The sequence below is a fragment of the Vespa velutina genome, chromosome 17 (genome assembly GCF_912470025.1).
Source record: "Vespa velutina chromosome 17, iVesVel2.1, whole genome shotgun sequence".
Taxonomy (NCBI): Eukaryota; Metazoa; Arthropoda; class Insecta; order Hymenoptera; family Vespidae; genus Vespa; species Vespa velutina.
The window spans coordinates 1,910,252-1,926,817 of NC_062204.1; the positions used below are offsets into that span (position 1 = coordinate 1,910,252).

The following is a 16,566-nucleotide window of genomic DNA, read 5'->3' on the forward strand; positions in this document are numbered from 1 at the left end:
GAAAGAAAGAGAGAGAGAGAGAGAGAGAGAGAGAGAGAGAAAGAGAGAGAGTACCGTAGGACGTTTATAAATAATTAAATTAACATATTTTCGATTAACTATTACGTTGATTAATTAAGTTTCAAAAATAACGAAGTTGTTTTATTTAAAGAAAAAAAAAAAAAAAAAAAAAAAAAAAAAAAAAAAAAAAAAAAAAGAAATTGAAAAAAAAAAAAAATAAACAAGAGTACCTTTCAAGCGTATCTAAAGGTACTTTCAGTGGGTGCACTAAAAAATACTAATTCAAATCTCGTCGTAAAAAAAAATCTTTTTTTATTATTCTCGTATTTTTTTCTCCCCATTTTTTTTCCGTTATTCCTTTTTTCTTTTTTCTTTTTTTTTCTCCTTATTTAAAAAATAAAAAAAAAATCGTCTATCAACGCGGAGCCAATAAATAAATCCTACAAACAAATCCAAAAAAAAAAAAAAAAAGAAAAAGAAAGAAAAAAAAAACCTATACGAACTATTTTATTTGATATAGATTTCGTTGGGTTTCGATGTTTTTAACACTCGTAACTCTAATATCGTTTCTTTCATTTTTCATTTTTCGTTTCACCTTTTGTTCATTTTCATTACTTTCTCTTTCTTTTTCTTTTCTCTTCTTTTTTTCTTTTTTTGTTTTTCTTTTTTTTTTTTTTATGCGGAAATAAAACTCGACCGAGTTACATGGCTTTACGTTCCAATTGTCATCGAATATGACAACAACTTCTAAAGAATATTTTCTTTTAACAAGTTTAGATCGATTTTTTGCATGATTCTTCAAGTAAGAAGAAAATTATATGCTAGTCTTGATAAAGTGCGTAAAAGTTCGCATTTTAATGGATACAGTACGATTTTTCTCATCTAAAAATACTCCCCCCGCTCCGTTCCGCCACTCCACCAAAAAAGAAGCACGACCGACACAACTTGATGGGGAGAGAGGGAGGGAAAAAAATGTCGGTAGCAATAATACGTAAAAATACGTGCAACTCGTGTAACGGGGATGAGTGTTTTCTTTTTTCTTCTTCTTCTTCTTTTTTTTTCCTTTTCTTTTTTTTACGGGACATTTTAAACGATGATGAGTCACTTGCAGATGCGAGTTTCGAGAGAAAAAAGAAAAAAGAAAAAAAAAAAAAAAGAAAAAAACCATTGATAATCATGACGAGAGCCTGAGAAATTTAACACAGAAACGTTTAACCTTGAACCAGATATTATATATACATACACAAACAATGGGCTATGAACATACTGAGCTCCTCCTTCATTGAGGATTTAGAGGGAGGGATCGTACAATATCGATGTGATATCGATCAGGATCTTTCGCATATTCGCATATTCTGACGCCCATTAACATATTAATGAATGAATATTGTATGATCATAATAAAAACCCATATAAATTTGTTTGTTTTGCTTCTTCTTTTTATTTTCATTCGTTCATTTATTTTTTTTTTTTTTTCTTTCTTTCTTCCTCTTTATCTTTTTCACATTTTCTTTCTCCTTTTTCTTTTTTACCCCTTTAAGAATTTTAATGAATAATTCCGTCGTATCGATTTGACCCGACAAAAAATCGTATAAATTTATTTTGTTCCTTCGTTCGTTCGTTTTTTTTTTTCTTTTTTCTTTTTTATATTTATTTATCTCTTTCTCTCTCTCTCTCTCTCTCTCTCTGTCTCTCTCTCTCTCTCTTATTTTATTTTATTTTATTTTATTTTATTTCTTTTTTCTTTCTTTTTTTTTCTTTTCTTTTTCTTTTTTTTTTTTTTGTTATCACAAAAATTTCCCATTGAAATCTTTTTCGTATTTAACTAACTCGTATATGGCAGGAAAAAATTTGATAACACCAAACAAGATCCTCTGCAATCCGATTTTGATGCCACTAATACTACTACTAATAAATAATTCCATATCGGACTCAGTGACCATAGGAAAATCCTATAAATTTGTTTTTTTTTTTTTTTCGATCCCCAAGAGTTTCCTATCAAGAGTCTCTCTTCGTCGAACGAACTAAAACGAACTAAATCGAACGAACGAACGAACGAACGAAATACCGAACGAAAAATTTGAAGAACATCGAACAAAATCTTTCGCGAACCCATATCCCCGATACCACGAATATCGAACATTCACTAATGAATAATTCCATTGTACTAATTTGATCACAGAAAATTTTATAAATTAGTTTTGTTTGGTTATTTACTTTTCTTTTTATTCAGTTTAGTTTTCTCGTTTTGCTTTGTTTTTCTTTTTTTATTTATTTATTTATTTTCTTTCTTTTTTTCCTTCCTTTTCTTCATTGATCGATCTAATTCGTATAATTCCTTATCATTCCTTGAGCATCATTGAAAATTACGATGATATATGTTCTTCATATTTATTTTGAAATATTTCGATTTATTCGACGAATAAATATTTTTATTAATTAACGATAAGTATTTCGGTAAAAACATAATAAATAATCGTTATATATGAAAATTTTTAGTAATATTTTTTTTTTTTTTATAATATAAAATATTAGTACGTAATAGAAGCGATCAATTATGAACAATGTAGTGGGTTGATAACGTCTGGATTTATTGTATTATAAATATTGACTGTCCATTTTTAATAATTGTTTATATTCACAAATATTTTCGTCAAAATACTGACAGTTGTTTTATTTTTTCTTTTTTCTTTTTTTGTTCCTTTCCTATTAATCATCGATCCAAAACGTGACAATTAATTTAAAATATCGTTTTAAAAATGTTTCGAAATAAATAGCGGCCATTTTGAAATTTTGTAATAAGACGAAATAAAGATTATATTAAATAATTCGAAAGACTCCCAGCGATATATCGTATGAAATAAGATCAGTCGAATTTGTCCATTTCGATTGGTTAATTTTTCAAAAGTAATTTCTTTTATATTTCTCAAAAAAAGAAAAAAAACGAAGATCGTACCGAAAAAGAAATTAATTGAATCTCTCTCTCTCTCTCTCTCTCTCTCTCTCTCTCTCTCTCTCTCTCTCTCTCTCTCTCTCTCTCTCTCTCTCTCTCTCTCTCTCTCTCGCGTTTGATTAATCTTTGTTAATAATCGTCGTTCTCTTAATGGGAAAAATTGATTTAAATTATCCGACAGGTATGTATCGATGTCGTTCATACATTACTATTTCATAGATTATGTCAGTACCATAATATAGAACCAACTTCAATAATATTAATTAGCGAAACTTAAACGAGTAGAAATTTGATTTCCTGTTTCGTTAATCCAAATATATATTGTTTATCGTATACATTGACTCGCTTTTTAACTTGATTATAAGTAAATAAATATTATATACATATATAATATTCTCTTTATATAAAATTAAATTTCGTTAAATTTTCGTTCAAATAATTGTTATCGTCGAATATTTTTTTTTCTTTTCGTTTCTCTTCATTTTTTTTTCTTTTTTTCTTTTTTTTTAAGTGTACTGATTTGTCTTGTAAAGAATAAAAAAAAAAAATATAAAAAGAAAAATAAAATATAATAAAATAATAATAATAATAATAATAATAATAATAATAATAATAATAAAAATAATAATAATAATAATAATTGGAGGATTTTAAAGATGTCCATGATGTCCAGTCATTTTCAAAAATGCGTTAACGTAATTGTAGCCGAATAAACGAGTAAGTCTAATCGGCTAATGAATATCAGTCTTGCCCAGATAACGACTGTAAAGACAATAACTACGACAATGATGACGACGGTCAATGTCGCTAATTGTCCAATGATCTAAAAGTATGCCTAGTTAATCTAATTATCGCGTGTGCAAATAGCTATTTTTATTCCTCTTATATATTTTTATGTAATACATTTCTGTTCTGGTTTCTTTTTTTATTATATACATATATATATATATGTGTGTGTGTGTGTGTATTATCTTCAACTCATTGATAATACGATGAATGTTTAGAAATAAAATACTATTCTGTTTCTATACTTTTATTCTTTTGTTATAATCTTTTTATATATACATATATATATATATATATATATATATATATATATATATATATATATATAAATGTTCTCTTTAGATCATCAATGTGATCTGGTCAATGATCAGAAATGAATCATAATTTTAATCTGTTATTTTTGTTACAAGATTTTTTCTTTTTTCTTTTTTTTTCTTCCTTTTTTTACATTAATATTATTTCCAGATAATCGATAATCTTAGAAATTAAGTGCAACCGTAATTTATTATTTCTATTACAACTGTTGAAGCTGTGATTATATGGATGATAAACTCAAACAAAAAAAAAAAAAAAAAAAAAAAAAAAAAAAAAAAGAAAAGAAGAAAAAAATTAGAAATTTTAAGAATTAAAATTAAAAATGTTATCCAATCATTATTCTACTTTACCGACTGTGATAATCTTATATTAAATTTTTTATTATCCATGAATATTCCTTTTAATCGACTTAATTTTTGATTTCTATTTTTTTTCTTCTTTTCCTCTTTTCTTTTTTTTTTTTTTTTTTTTGCAATCCCCTTGTTAACAAATAAAAAGCAATTTTTCTCCCTCGTAAGTTTTGTAACGCGTCTGACGATTTTTTCTTAAAAAAAAAAAAAAAAGGGGGGGGGAATGTTAAAAAAATCTAAAGACAATGATTAATTAGCGAACGATTTGATTTAAAGAAATGATCGATCGTTGAATTAATATACGTAAGTGGTATTATTATTATTATTATTATTATCATTATTCAATATATATTTTTTTAACATAACATGTATAGCAATGATATGTTATATATATCATACTAATCGTAATTAACACGTGAAATTGTTAATTAACGAATCAATCGATCGTTTTGATATCACATTATAGAAACTACGTAAGTAGTTACGTAGTACTTACGTATTAGTATTATTATCAATTCAATGAAACAAAAATATCTATACTGACAAATAAGATAGATAAGTGTGAAAATATTTGGGGGTGAAAATGTGGGTGAGTAGAAATGAGTGAGGGGGTGGTGGTCGAGGGATTGTTCCGTAAAAGTTCTTAAGTGATTTTAAAGATTAATTTTACACTTTTTCCAGACTTTTTCTTGCCATTTTTCCTTCTTCTTCTTCTTCTTCTTTTTTTTTTCTTCCTTTTTTTCTCTTTTTCTTTTTAATATCCTAAAACAGCGAAAGTCTAAAAAGTTCCCGAAAAAAAAAAAAAAAGAAAAGAGAAAAAATAAAAGTGATCTTCGAAGTCATTTTTATCAGAAATTTTAGAATCACCCTGTATTATATCCGATAAAAATTAATTCTTGCATAATTGAAATGAATATAAACGTACTAATATACGAACGATACTCTAATGATTTTTCTAATTTTATTTATTATCTAAATTTTATTATTTTGTTATTTTTTTTAAATATATAAATAAATAAATATAAATATATATATATATATATATATAAATATTTGTGTGTATGTGTGTAGTATACATATTATATATTTTTCATATGTTAAATCAAATTAAATTTACTAAATTTATAATTTTAACATAATCATTAATTCATATATAAAATATAATTTAAATTAAATATATTATATATATATATTTTTTTTTGTTTATTTGTATATACTATTCGAAGGATTATTTTTTATCGATTTCCTTCAAAATATTTTTTTTCACACAGAATATTTTCTACAAAAAATTAAATGAATGCGATTCATTTTTACGCGAATGAAATACAATAAAAGGCGATAGCATCGGAATATTCATGTTTCAAAAGGAATTGACAAAAGGAAATAATGTATCCTTTCTCAAAAAAAAAAAAAAAAAAAAAAAAAAAGTAAAAACTTTTTCAACAAAATGACAGAAGTTCAAAAATGAAAAGGGATTCAACACAAGCTTGACAAAATTCAATTGTCTCATACCTGTTGCTCTATCCTATCGATACTCGCAAATTGTTAGAACTTCACGTTTCTTTCTAGTTTCTTTTCTAGTTTCTTTTCTAGTTTCTTTCCTTAATTTCTTTTCTAGTGTCTTTTATTTACTTTTCTTTTTCTTTTTCTTATACTAATTTTTTCCCCTTCCTTTCTTTCTTTCTCTCTATATTTCTTTCCTTTTTTCTTTTTCTCTCTTTTTTTTTTTCTTTTTTCTTTTTTTTTTTTTTTTCGCGAAAAAAATTCGCCAGAAGAGCAAAAGTCTGAGTTATATGGAAATATATGTATGTACTTATGTGTACTTGTATGGAAATAAAAGACGCCTTTATTTCACGCTATATTTTGAGACAAGAGGAAAAATAGAGAGAGAGAGAGAGAGAGAGAGAGAGAGAGAAAGAGAGAGAGAAAAGTTCAAGATTACGAATGAGATTTTATGTTCAGAAATATGGCTTTGCACAAAAACAAAGAGAAAAAGACAAAAGAGAAACTAAACTCGTATTATTTAAAGTCTTAATAAATTATTATACAGATTAGCGTATTATATATATATATATATATATATATATATATATATATATATATATATATCTAGAAATTTTGATTTTGTTGCCAGTAAAATGTAATAATAATTTTTTTTTTTTAACTAAAATATATTTTGTAAAAATCATAAATATCTAAGATAATTATTAAATTATTTTTTAAATCATCTATCATATATTTTATTGATATAATGTAATATAATAAAAATTATATATGTATAATATATATATATATATATATATATATATATATATATATATATATATTAAATATAATTACAATAATATTTCATATAATATAACGCGAGAAAGAATAATACGAACAGTTAATAAAAATTAATTAGAAATAATATTATATCATATATTAAATAAATAATTATATCTATTAAATAACATATATCCATTTAAACATATTTACTTATCTATCTGCTATCATTTTACTATCTATTTATTTATCTATCAATAAATTACATGTGTAAAACTTATTACGCATAATTCGAAAGGGAAAAAAAGAAAAAGAAAAAAAAAAAACACACACACACACACACACAAGAAAAAGCAAAAAATAAAAAAGGAATACAAAAAATTAAGAATCACAATTAAAATAATTAAATATTATTATATCGAGATATATAATTATTTAAAGAGAATAATACGATATCGAAAAGAAAATAACTCGTTGATATCCAACGAAATAATGAATGAAAGTAATAAGAGATAAAAGATTCGTGGAGAAACTAACGAATAGACGGGGTAGGGGGCGAGTTCCGGGGTGGGGTAGGGTGGGGTGTGGCGGGGTTGGGCAGGGCGAGACGGAGAAAGCGCGGGGGAGGAGGGGGCGAGGGGGGGAGGGGTAGGGGGAGGGGGGATTCAATGAAATAATCTTTTTTATTGGGTCAACGTTGTTAACATCCTCTACTTTGATATTTTCCGTCGTTGAGAGTACTAACATTAACCAGGAATTTCCTTTTCTACTTAAATTAATAATAACGTAGCTAACGAGACATTCGCGTTCTGGTAAACGCATTCTATGCGACCGTAAAATTTCATGGCTGTACAATGCGAATCTCCAAGGGAGTAGTCACGCGTAATACCTCTTGCTGAGTTTTACGATGCAGATAATATAAAAAAGAGAGAAAAAAAAGAAAAAAGAGAGAGAAAAAAAGAAAAAAAGAAGGAGAAGAAGAAGAAGAAGAAGAAGAAGAAGAAGAAGAAGAAGGTAAAGAGCGATGGTTATAAAAAGAGGAAGTGTAATAACAAGTGTTGATGGAAAAGTTACAGTAACGTTGGTAACAGCATGGAGATGTACTAGTGATGGGTACGAAGAAAGTAATAACAATAACAATATATTAACAAGATTGTAGTGACGTGTATAAGAAGAATGATTGTAATGAGTATGAACAAGGAAGTGTTGTAGCGATGGGTAAGAACTGTAATGATTGTAATGAATAATGAACGAAAAAGTTTACCCCGATGGGTAAGAACTAAATGATTTTAATGAGTATAAACAAGAAAGTGGATAGTGATAGGTACAAAAAGAATGATAAAGATCGAATACGAACAAGTGGTAGTGATGGGTATGAAGAAAATGATTGTAAAGAGTATGAATAAGAAAGTGATAGTAATGGGTACGAAGAAAATGATAAAGATCGAAAACGAACAAGTGATAGTGATGGGTATGAACAAAATGATAAAGATCGAATACGAACAAGTGATAGTAATGGGTACGAATAAAATGATATTAACGAGAATAGAAACAAGAAATAACTATTGTTAGTGATGGATATGAACAAAACAAAAGTATTACATAAAAATTGTAACAATCGAGACAACTAATGAAATAATCATTCATTCATATATTTAATAAATATTAACTATAACATTGTCCTTCTTGTATTTGTATAATAAACGTTCATTTAAATGAACTTGCAAAAGAATAAATCGAAGTTTCCACGAAACGAGCCATCCACATTAGAACATGTATTTTCGTCGAAGGAGTTACGTTATCCACGTCGCACGTACATTATTTTTAAAATAGCTCTCGCTCGAGTCCATAAACTCTCTCGGTTTGCAATAAAGTCCGGTCCTCTGTGTCGTGAATCGTATAAAGGTTATAAATAAAATCAAAAATTGATATGCATTTTTCTTAAGACTTCTATCGGCCAAATCGTAAAACTTATTGAAATATTTTGACAACAATTTCTTCTTTCCTTCCTTTTTTTTCTTTCTTTCTTTCTGTCTTTTTTTTTTTTTTTTTTTTTTTTTCTTGAGCTCTTCTCAAGTTTTTCTTTTTCCTTTCCCTTATGATTTATGTACTTATGACAAAACCTGTCGATTCTTCCTTTTTTCTTTTTCTTTTTTTTTTCTTTTTTTTTATTTTTCTTTTTTTTTCTTCTCTTCTCTTTTACTTCTTTTTCTTCCTCCGTACAAAACATTATAAGAAAAGCATAAAAGAAATAAAAAGGGAAGTCGTTATGCGCGAGAAAGAAATAAGAAACAAGAAAAAAAAAAAAAACAAAAGAAAAAAAATAGAAAACTAAAAAAAAAAAAAAAGAGAAAACTTAGTGAAAGAAGAAAACGAATTTATTTCATGACTAATCAAAATTTTGGCTCGTAAAGTTACTGACAGCTGACGCACATCTGTACGCTTAATTTACCGTCAAATTCGACCGTAGAATAAGGCTAAACATCTCATTAGGTTTGACATTTTTAAAGAAAAAAGAAAGAAAAAAAAAAAAGAAAAAAAAAGAAAATCTCTATGCTTTCCTAATTATCCCATAAGACCTGACAAAACATTTCAACATTGAAATCTCCTCGATCGTACAAATTATGGTTTGACATAGAATTAGATTAAAACTTTAAAGATATCTAACCAACAAAAGAATCTCTATGCTTTCTAATTATTTCTTACAAAAAAAAAAAAAAAAGAATAAAAATAAAAAAAATAAAAAGAAAATTAAAATAAAAAATAAAAAAATAAAAATAAAATAAAATAAAAAATATATTTCTAAATCGTTTCGATTAGTAAAATTTCATATCCATATATATATATATATATGAATATGAAATATATAAAAGAATCTCCGTAGTTCCAAATTGTTCCTTACAAAAAAAAAAAAAAAAAAAAAAAACAACAATAACAACAACAACGATAATAACAAAATTTGAATCAAATTATTTCCAGACATTTCGATTGATCGTAAAATTTTGTTGAAATTTATTAGAAATATGATAGGAGAAGCAACTTTAAATGTCTGTCGTAAAATCGTGGAAAGGAACAAGACGAATTTAATGGCTCGTTTAGAACGAAGCACGTTTCAGAAGACATATCACCGAAAAGCAAGGGTATAACATTTTCTAGCGTAACAAATTCGAACCTATGATTTTATGACATACACACACACACACACACACACACACACACACACACTTGCGCCCGTGCACTATTTATATATATATATATATATATGTATGTATGTATGTATGTATGTACGTATGTATGTATGTATGTATGTATGTATATACACTCACACGTATATATAATAGATTGGTTGAAGAGAGAGACAGAGAGAGAGAGAGAGAGAGAGGAGGAGTATACGTTTCGACAGGTGGTTTGCCCCTAATAGCACGTTGAACGAATTTATTATAGTTCGATGGAATATCTGGAAAATCGTTTTAGTCGGTTCTTCATTCATTTCGTCTAATGGACCTTGCGACATTAATATTAAATTTATTTATTAAAACCTTCGAGTTTCATTGCTGTTCATGTATATATGAATATAATCATATGTGTACGTTATATATACATACACGTTATTGTTATATGTAGATATAACGATATTTTTTTGATTAATTGTAAAAAAGTATGATTAATTTATTTGTTTATGTATTACACTTATGTATACATTTGTATATACAGATTGAATTAGAAGTCCTTAAATGGGCCAAAAGTTTCTACGTGATTTGAAAAATCAATTACATTTTTTTCCCCTAAACAGGCTAAGTCTTTACCTTTCTTTTTTACATAATATAAAACAAAAAAAAGTAGTTTACAGCTTGAAAAAAAAAACAGAATAAAAAAAAGAAAATTAATATAAAAAGTTTCAAGAAAATTATTTTTTTTTTTTTTTTCAATCATCTAAAAACTTTTGATTCCCATCTAGAGATTTTCTATTATCCTCCTCTTTCAAAAAGTTTTGAACGATACTGTACATTAAAAGTGTATACACGTATAATGTTCAAAATGTGTTAAAAAGCAAAAAAAAAAGAAGAAAAATAGTGTATAATTAAAACATTTCAATGTTATTTCAAATCGTATAATTCTTTTTCTGATGGACATTTTTATATTTGTATTTAACTAAACGTATTATCATTGTAAAATATTACAGATAACAAACATGCCAAAAGTCTTATACTTTGGTCTATACTTTCTATGTAAATTTTTTAATACAACTATAATTTTTTTTATATTAATTTCTAACTATTTTAATTATATATATATATATATACATATATATATATATATATATATATGTTTAAAATAGTTAGAAATTAATATAAATTCTTAGTAATAATTTAATTATTTTAATAAATATTAACTTTATATTCAGACGTGAATGTTTACAAAGAGTTCTCTATTAAATAATGTTCTCAAATGACGAGTAAAATGGAGATGATAATAGCTACTAATGTAAAATGGCGTATATTTTAACATTTGAAATCTCCGAACGATCTAGAACGATAGATATTATTTTCGATCGTAAAAACTATTAATAAATAACCGACTTTTTCGTCTTTCTCTCTCTCTATCTCTGCTCTCTCATTCTCTATCTATCCTTTACACACATACAGGATTTACATCGATCTAACCACAATTCTCAAATGGCGACAAAAATGGCCACTTCTATAAAATGGCGTACTTTTTAACATTTCAAATCTTCCAACGATTTAAAACAATAGATTTTATTTACGATTCTAAATAATATAAACTATTAATAAATAATCGACTTTCTCGTCCATTTTTTTTTGTCTTTCTCCTCTCTTTCTCTCTAACATCGATCTAAATAAAGTTTTTAAATGGCAACTAAAATGGGTATTACTATAAAATAATGTATAATTTAACACTTCAAATTTCTCAATGATCTAGAACGATTGATTTTATTTTGGATCCTAAACACTACTGATAAATAATCGACCTTCTCGTCCTTTTCTCTCTCTCTCTCTCTCTCTCTCTCACAAAACACATAGACACACATACACAAATATTCTTGTAAACTAACTCTTGAATATAATGAAATTCTCTCATCCATCGATCGACGAATGCGTGCGTACACGCATTTTAAGCTCCTCGCGAATATGATTATTCGTGACGAGCTTTTGTATCTGACCTCATTCGAAACGTTCGAGACCAAAGATACTTCAATAAAATCACTGAGATAAACTCTACATTTTCCCGATAATATTCTCGATGAGAGAAAGGGAGAAAACAAGAGAGAGAGAGAAAGAGAGAGAGAGAGAGAGGAATAGTGAAAATTTATAGAATCGTTGACATGATAACACTGCTACGAGCGATATTTGTTTGTTGAAGCTCAAATCTAACGGAAGGATCTCTTGTTTATTTCTCTCTCTCTCTCTCTCTCTCTCTCTCTCTCTCTCTCTCTCTCTCTCTCTCTCTCTCTCTCTCTGTATTTTCGTTACAAAAAAATAAACAATTGCTATGTAAAATATATACATGTATCTATTTACCTATCTATCTATCTACTTATCTATCTATCTACTTATCTATCTATCTATCTATCTATCTATCTATCTATCTGTATGTATATATATATGAGTGTATATGGAATCTCTCGTTTTAATAAATGTTTATGAACACTGTGAACACTTAAAACTTTAAATTGTATCAAAAAAGAAAGGAAAGAAAAAAGAGAGAGAGAGAGAGAGAGAGAGAGAAAAAAAAAATATACACATGTATATTCCACACAGAAAACAATTCCAAATATATTTATAGGAAAAAAAAAAGAAGAAAAAAAAAAATAAGAATTTAAAACGTGCGAGAAGTAGAAGGTAATATAAAAACTGAGATGAATATTTTTACTACTTGAATAAAATAACAGAATAATAGAAAATGCATGTGAAGGAGTATTGCTAATAAAAAAGAAAGAAAAAAAGCATAAAAATGATTGCGGTTGCTTTGAGAGAAAAGAGACGGATATAAAAAACAAAATGGCAGAAACAAAGGATAAAGAAGAATCCAATTTAATTCAAAATTGTTCTTTTGTATTCGTTCGATAAAAATGAAAAAAAAAAAAGAAAAAAAATAAAAGAAAAAAAAAAAAGGAAGAAGGAATTAATCTCCCCGTACTCGATAAAATCTTTCCGCTTATTCCATAGACACTAAATTCAATATTCAATCGTTTAGAAAGCGATTAGATTGATTAATCTAAAAAAAAAAAAAAAAAAAAAAAAAACACCTACTATACTTTCTTTGTATTTGATATTTAATCGATTAAAAAAAAAATAGATTTAAGATAAACCTACCAAAAAAAAAAAAAAAAAAAAAAAAAAACGAAAGAGTGACAAATTAAACACCTCCATTAATTCCTTCTATTGATGAAACAGGTCCCTGGCTTATTACCATTAAATAATTGAACACGCAATATTAAACCGATTAAATAACAAAAATTACTTAATTTTTAAATAATCTCCCTTTCGAAAATAAAAGGAAAAGGAAAAAAATAATAATTGGCTTTTGATAAAAATCAGTTTCGTGTCATCGAAAAAAATAAAGTTGTAAAAATGAGATATCACGTAACTATAATATAATATAAAGAGAGAAAGAGAGAGAAGAAGATTAACGAGCACATATCGCGTGACATGTTAGACATAAAAGAACGAAAGAATTAGGGATCATACATAAATTAGAATGTAAATAAGTATATACGACGAATATTTAAGTAAATATATTGAAGACATGTAACATAAACAAATTCTGTTGTACACGATAGTTACTGAACTATCGGCTACGAATTATTGAAGAGAATTAGTTCGTTTGCTCGACCGATCGCTAGGATACGGGAGTGGTAGTGAGTTACAAGTTCAATTCGAAATTAGGTCAGAAAGGACGAATATCTGTTTTTATTTACTCACGCATATCCATCTAAGTTCACATAAAATATATTATATATATTTATTATACAAAAGAACGATATTATTTTCGAGCATGTTTGTCCTACCTTTTTTTCTTTTTTCATATTTACAATATATATTATTATATTATATATATATATATATATATATATATATATATATATTATAATATTGCGTAAAACATTATATTTGTATATATATATATATATATGTATTATATATGTATTATTTTTATATATATATTAATTGTTTTTTTGTTATATAAGGGATGAGTTAAAATTTCTTAGATGATTTAAAAAAAATCAATTAAATCTTTCTCAAGATTTTTCAGATCGATTCCTTTTTTCAAATCGTACATTTATAAGCCTAGAAATCTTTTTAATGATATAAAAAGAAAAAGGGAGAAAAAAAAATTAACATAAGTCTCGAAAAAGAGTAATATAATATAATAAGAATCAAAAGTGTAATATAGTGTAATGAATAATATAATTATTATTTTTTACTTTATCTTATATTGATTATTTCTTAAAGAAAAATTATATCAAAGAGTGATGTTTAAAAAAAAAAAAAAAAAATAAAAAGAAAAAAAAGAGAGAGAGAAAGAGAGAGAGAGAGAGAGAGAGAGAGAGAGAGAGAGAGAGAGAGAGAGAGAGAGAGAGAGAGAGATAAACGAAAGAGCAAACTCATTTCTTTTTCTAACATCCTTCAAAACACTGTAAATCTAGATTTAAGTATGTGTGAATATCTATGTGTGTGCGTGTGTGTGTGTGTACGTGTTACAATATTATTTCAGACGGCTTACGTACTGTGAGGTTAATTTCTAGAAGGATTTGCAGTTTGCACCTTTCTTAAACCTCTTCTATTTCCTGAATATCCATAAAACTCCAAGGATAATATTTACCACTCTAATCTAATGAAAAACATGTTGGTGCGTCTATATGTACACGTACATATACATATTTACGCGGAGTATATCATTTCAATCTAGTAATTACTGGTTAAATTGTGTACATAAAGAATATTAAATAGAAAGAGGAAAAAGAAGAAAAAAGAAAGGAGAGAGAAAAAAAAAGAGGGAGAAAAAGAAAAGAGAAAAAATAAGAGAGAGAAAAAAGAGAGAGAAAAGAAAAGAAAATCACTTAATAAATTTTATACGTGATATCGGTAATTTTACAAACTGTGACCACTATAAAACAATAACAATAACAGTAATAATAATTATAATAATAATAATATTTTTCAATAATTAATATATATATATATATATATATATATATATAATCAGATATTACAATAATAATAATAATTATTATTATTATTATTGAGAAACTATTATGAATTAAATATTTTAATCGTAATAATAATAACGATGATAATAATAAAAATTATTTTCTTGATTTCTATTTATAAAAGTATTATTAAATATTATATATTATTATAATATATATTATAATATATTCATTGATATTACGAATATGAATGAAAAATATATAAAGTGCATACGCATACAAAAACAAACAGAATTATTTTTCAATTATTAATAACTTTTAATAATTTGTATAGTTTAATTAAAATGAAAATATTTCTACGTATAAATGTATGTATATATACATATATGTACAAGTAGATATATAAGTACATAGTAAGTAAAACAGTAAAGAGAAAACATTTATCGGAAACGAAGAGGATGATACGCAGGAAGAGATCAGTGGAGTTTGGCTGATGGCCAGCAAAAACTATTTTCAAACTGGCCGGAAGGGACTATCCAATCTTTCTCTTTCTATCTCTGTCTCTCTGTCTCTCTCTCTCTCTCTCTCTCCCTCTCTCTCTCTCTCTGTTTTGATTTTGTGAATGAACTGCTTGAAAAAAATTGCCATATTTAAATCTTTTCAATTTTTATTTCCTTTCTCTATTCTTTATATTTCCGTTTTTTTTTTTTTTTTTGGACATTCTAATCGTAAAAACAATTATATGCTTGAAGTTATTTGAGTTATAATTTTTTTCTTCTTTTATAAATAATAAATTTCTTCATTAGATATATCTCGTTAATAGAAAAGAAAAGTAAAAAACAAAAAAGAAGAAAAGAAAAGAAAAAAAGAAAAAGAAAAAGTATAAGATAAGAAGAAAAAGAAAGACATTCCAGATAGATTTCGAACTATAGCGAAGTAACAGCAATTAGAGTATCGATCGTAATTCATAGGAAGTAACTTTTCTGCCATAACGAAAGGCAGACAGATATATATCTCAGATATATTATATATATATATATATATGCAGTGAAAGAAGTCAGCTATCTCAATTGTCCTTAACTGTGGTTCAAGTTCACTAATTACAAAGTATCGTATTCTTGATGGCGCTTACCAGAATAGATAGATAGATGGTATCGTCATCTCATATTTCATTTTATTTCTCTCTCTCTCTCTCTCTCTTTCTCTCTCTCTCTCTCTCTTTATTTTCTCTTTCTTTATTTTTTCTCACGATGAAAAAAAATGATTTATGACGTGCAATTGAATTAATATACGAAATTATGAAAAAAAGAAAATGATATGGATTTTTTTTTTTTTTTTTTTTTTTTTTTTTTGTTAACTTAAAAATATATACATACGTATGTATGTATCTTATTCTCCATCTTGAAAAATAATTCTCACATTTTGTTAATTATCTTATACGATACTTCTATCATTTCTATTATATTCTTTTATCAATTATATTAACAATTTATCAATTTTTTTCTAAATAAACGTATAATCGTGTTCACTGATCGTCAACCATTATTAAATTTTTAATCCTTACACAACACTCTTATCAATTTTCTCACTGCCATTCGTTTCTAACCTCAATGAAGGAAGAGAAAGAAAAAAGAAATAAGAGAAAAGAAAAAAAAAAAAAAAAAAAAAAAAAAAAAAAAAAAAACCAACGAAAAGAAAAAAGATAAAAGGAGAAGAAGAAAGAT

General features: G+C 26.0%; 1 protein-coding gene across 7 annotated transcripts in view; it reads right to left on the reverse strand.

Annotated features, from left to right (window-relative positions):
- LOC124955028 (adenylate cyclase type 2) overlaps positions 1 to 16,566 on the reverse strand; it is a 48,778-nt gene that overhangs the window by 26,457 nt on the left and 5,755 nt on the right. The gene's annotated exons all lie outside the window — the stretch shown is intronic.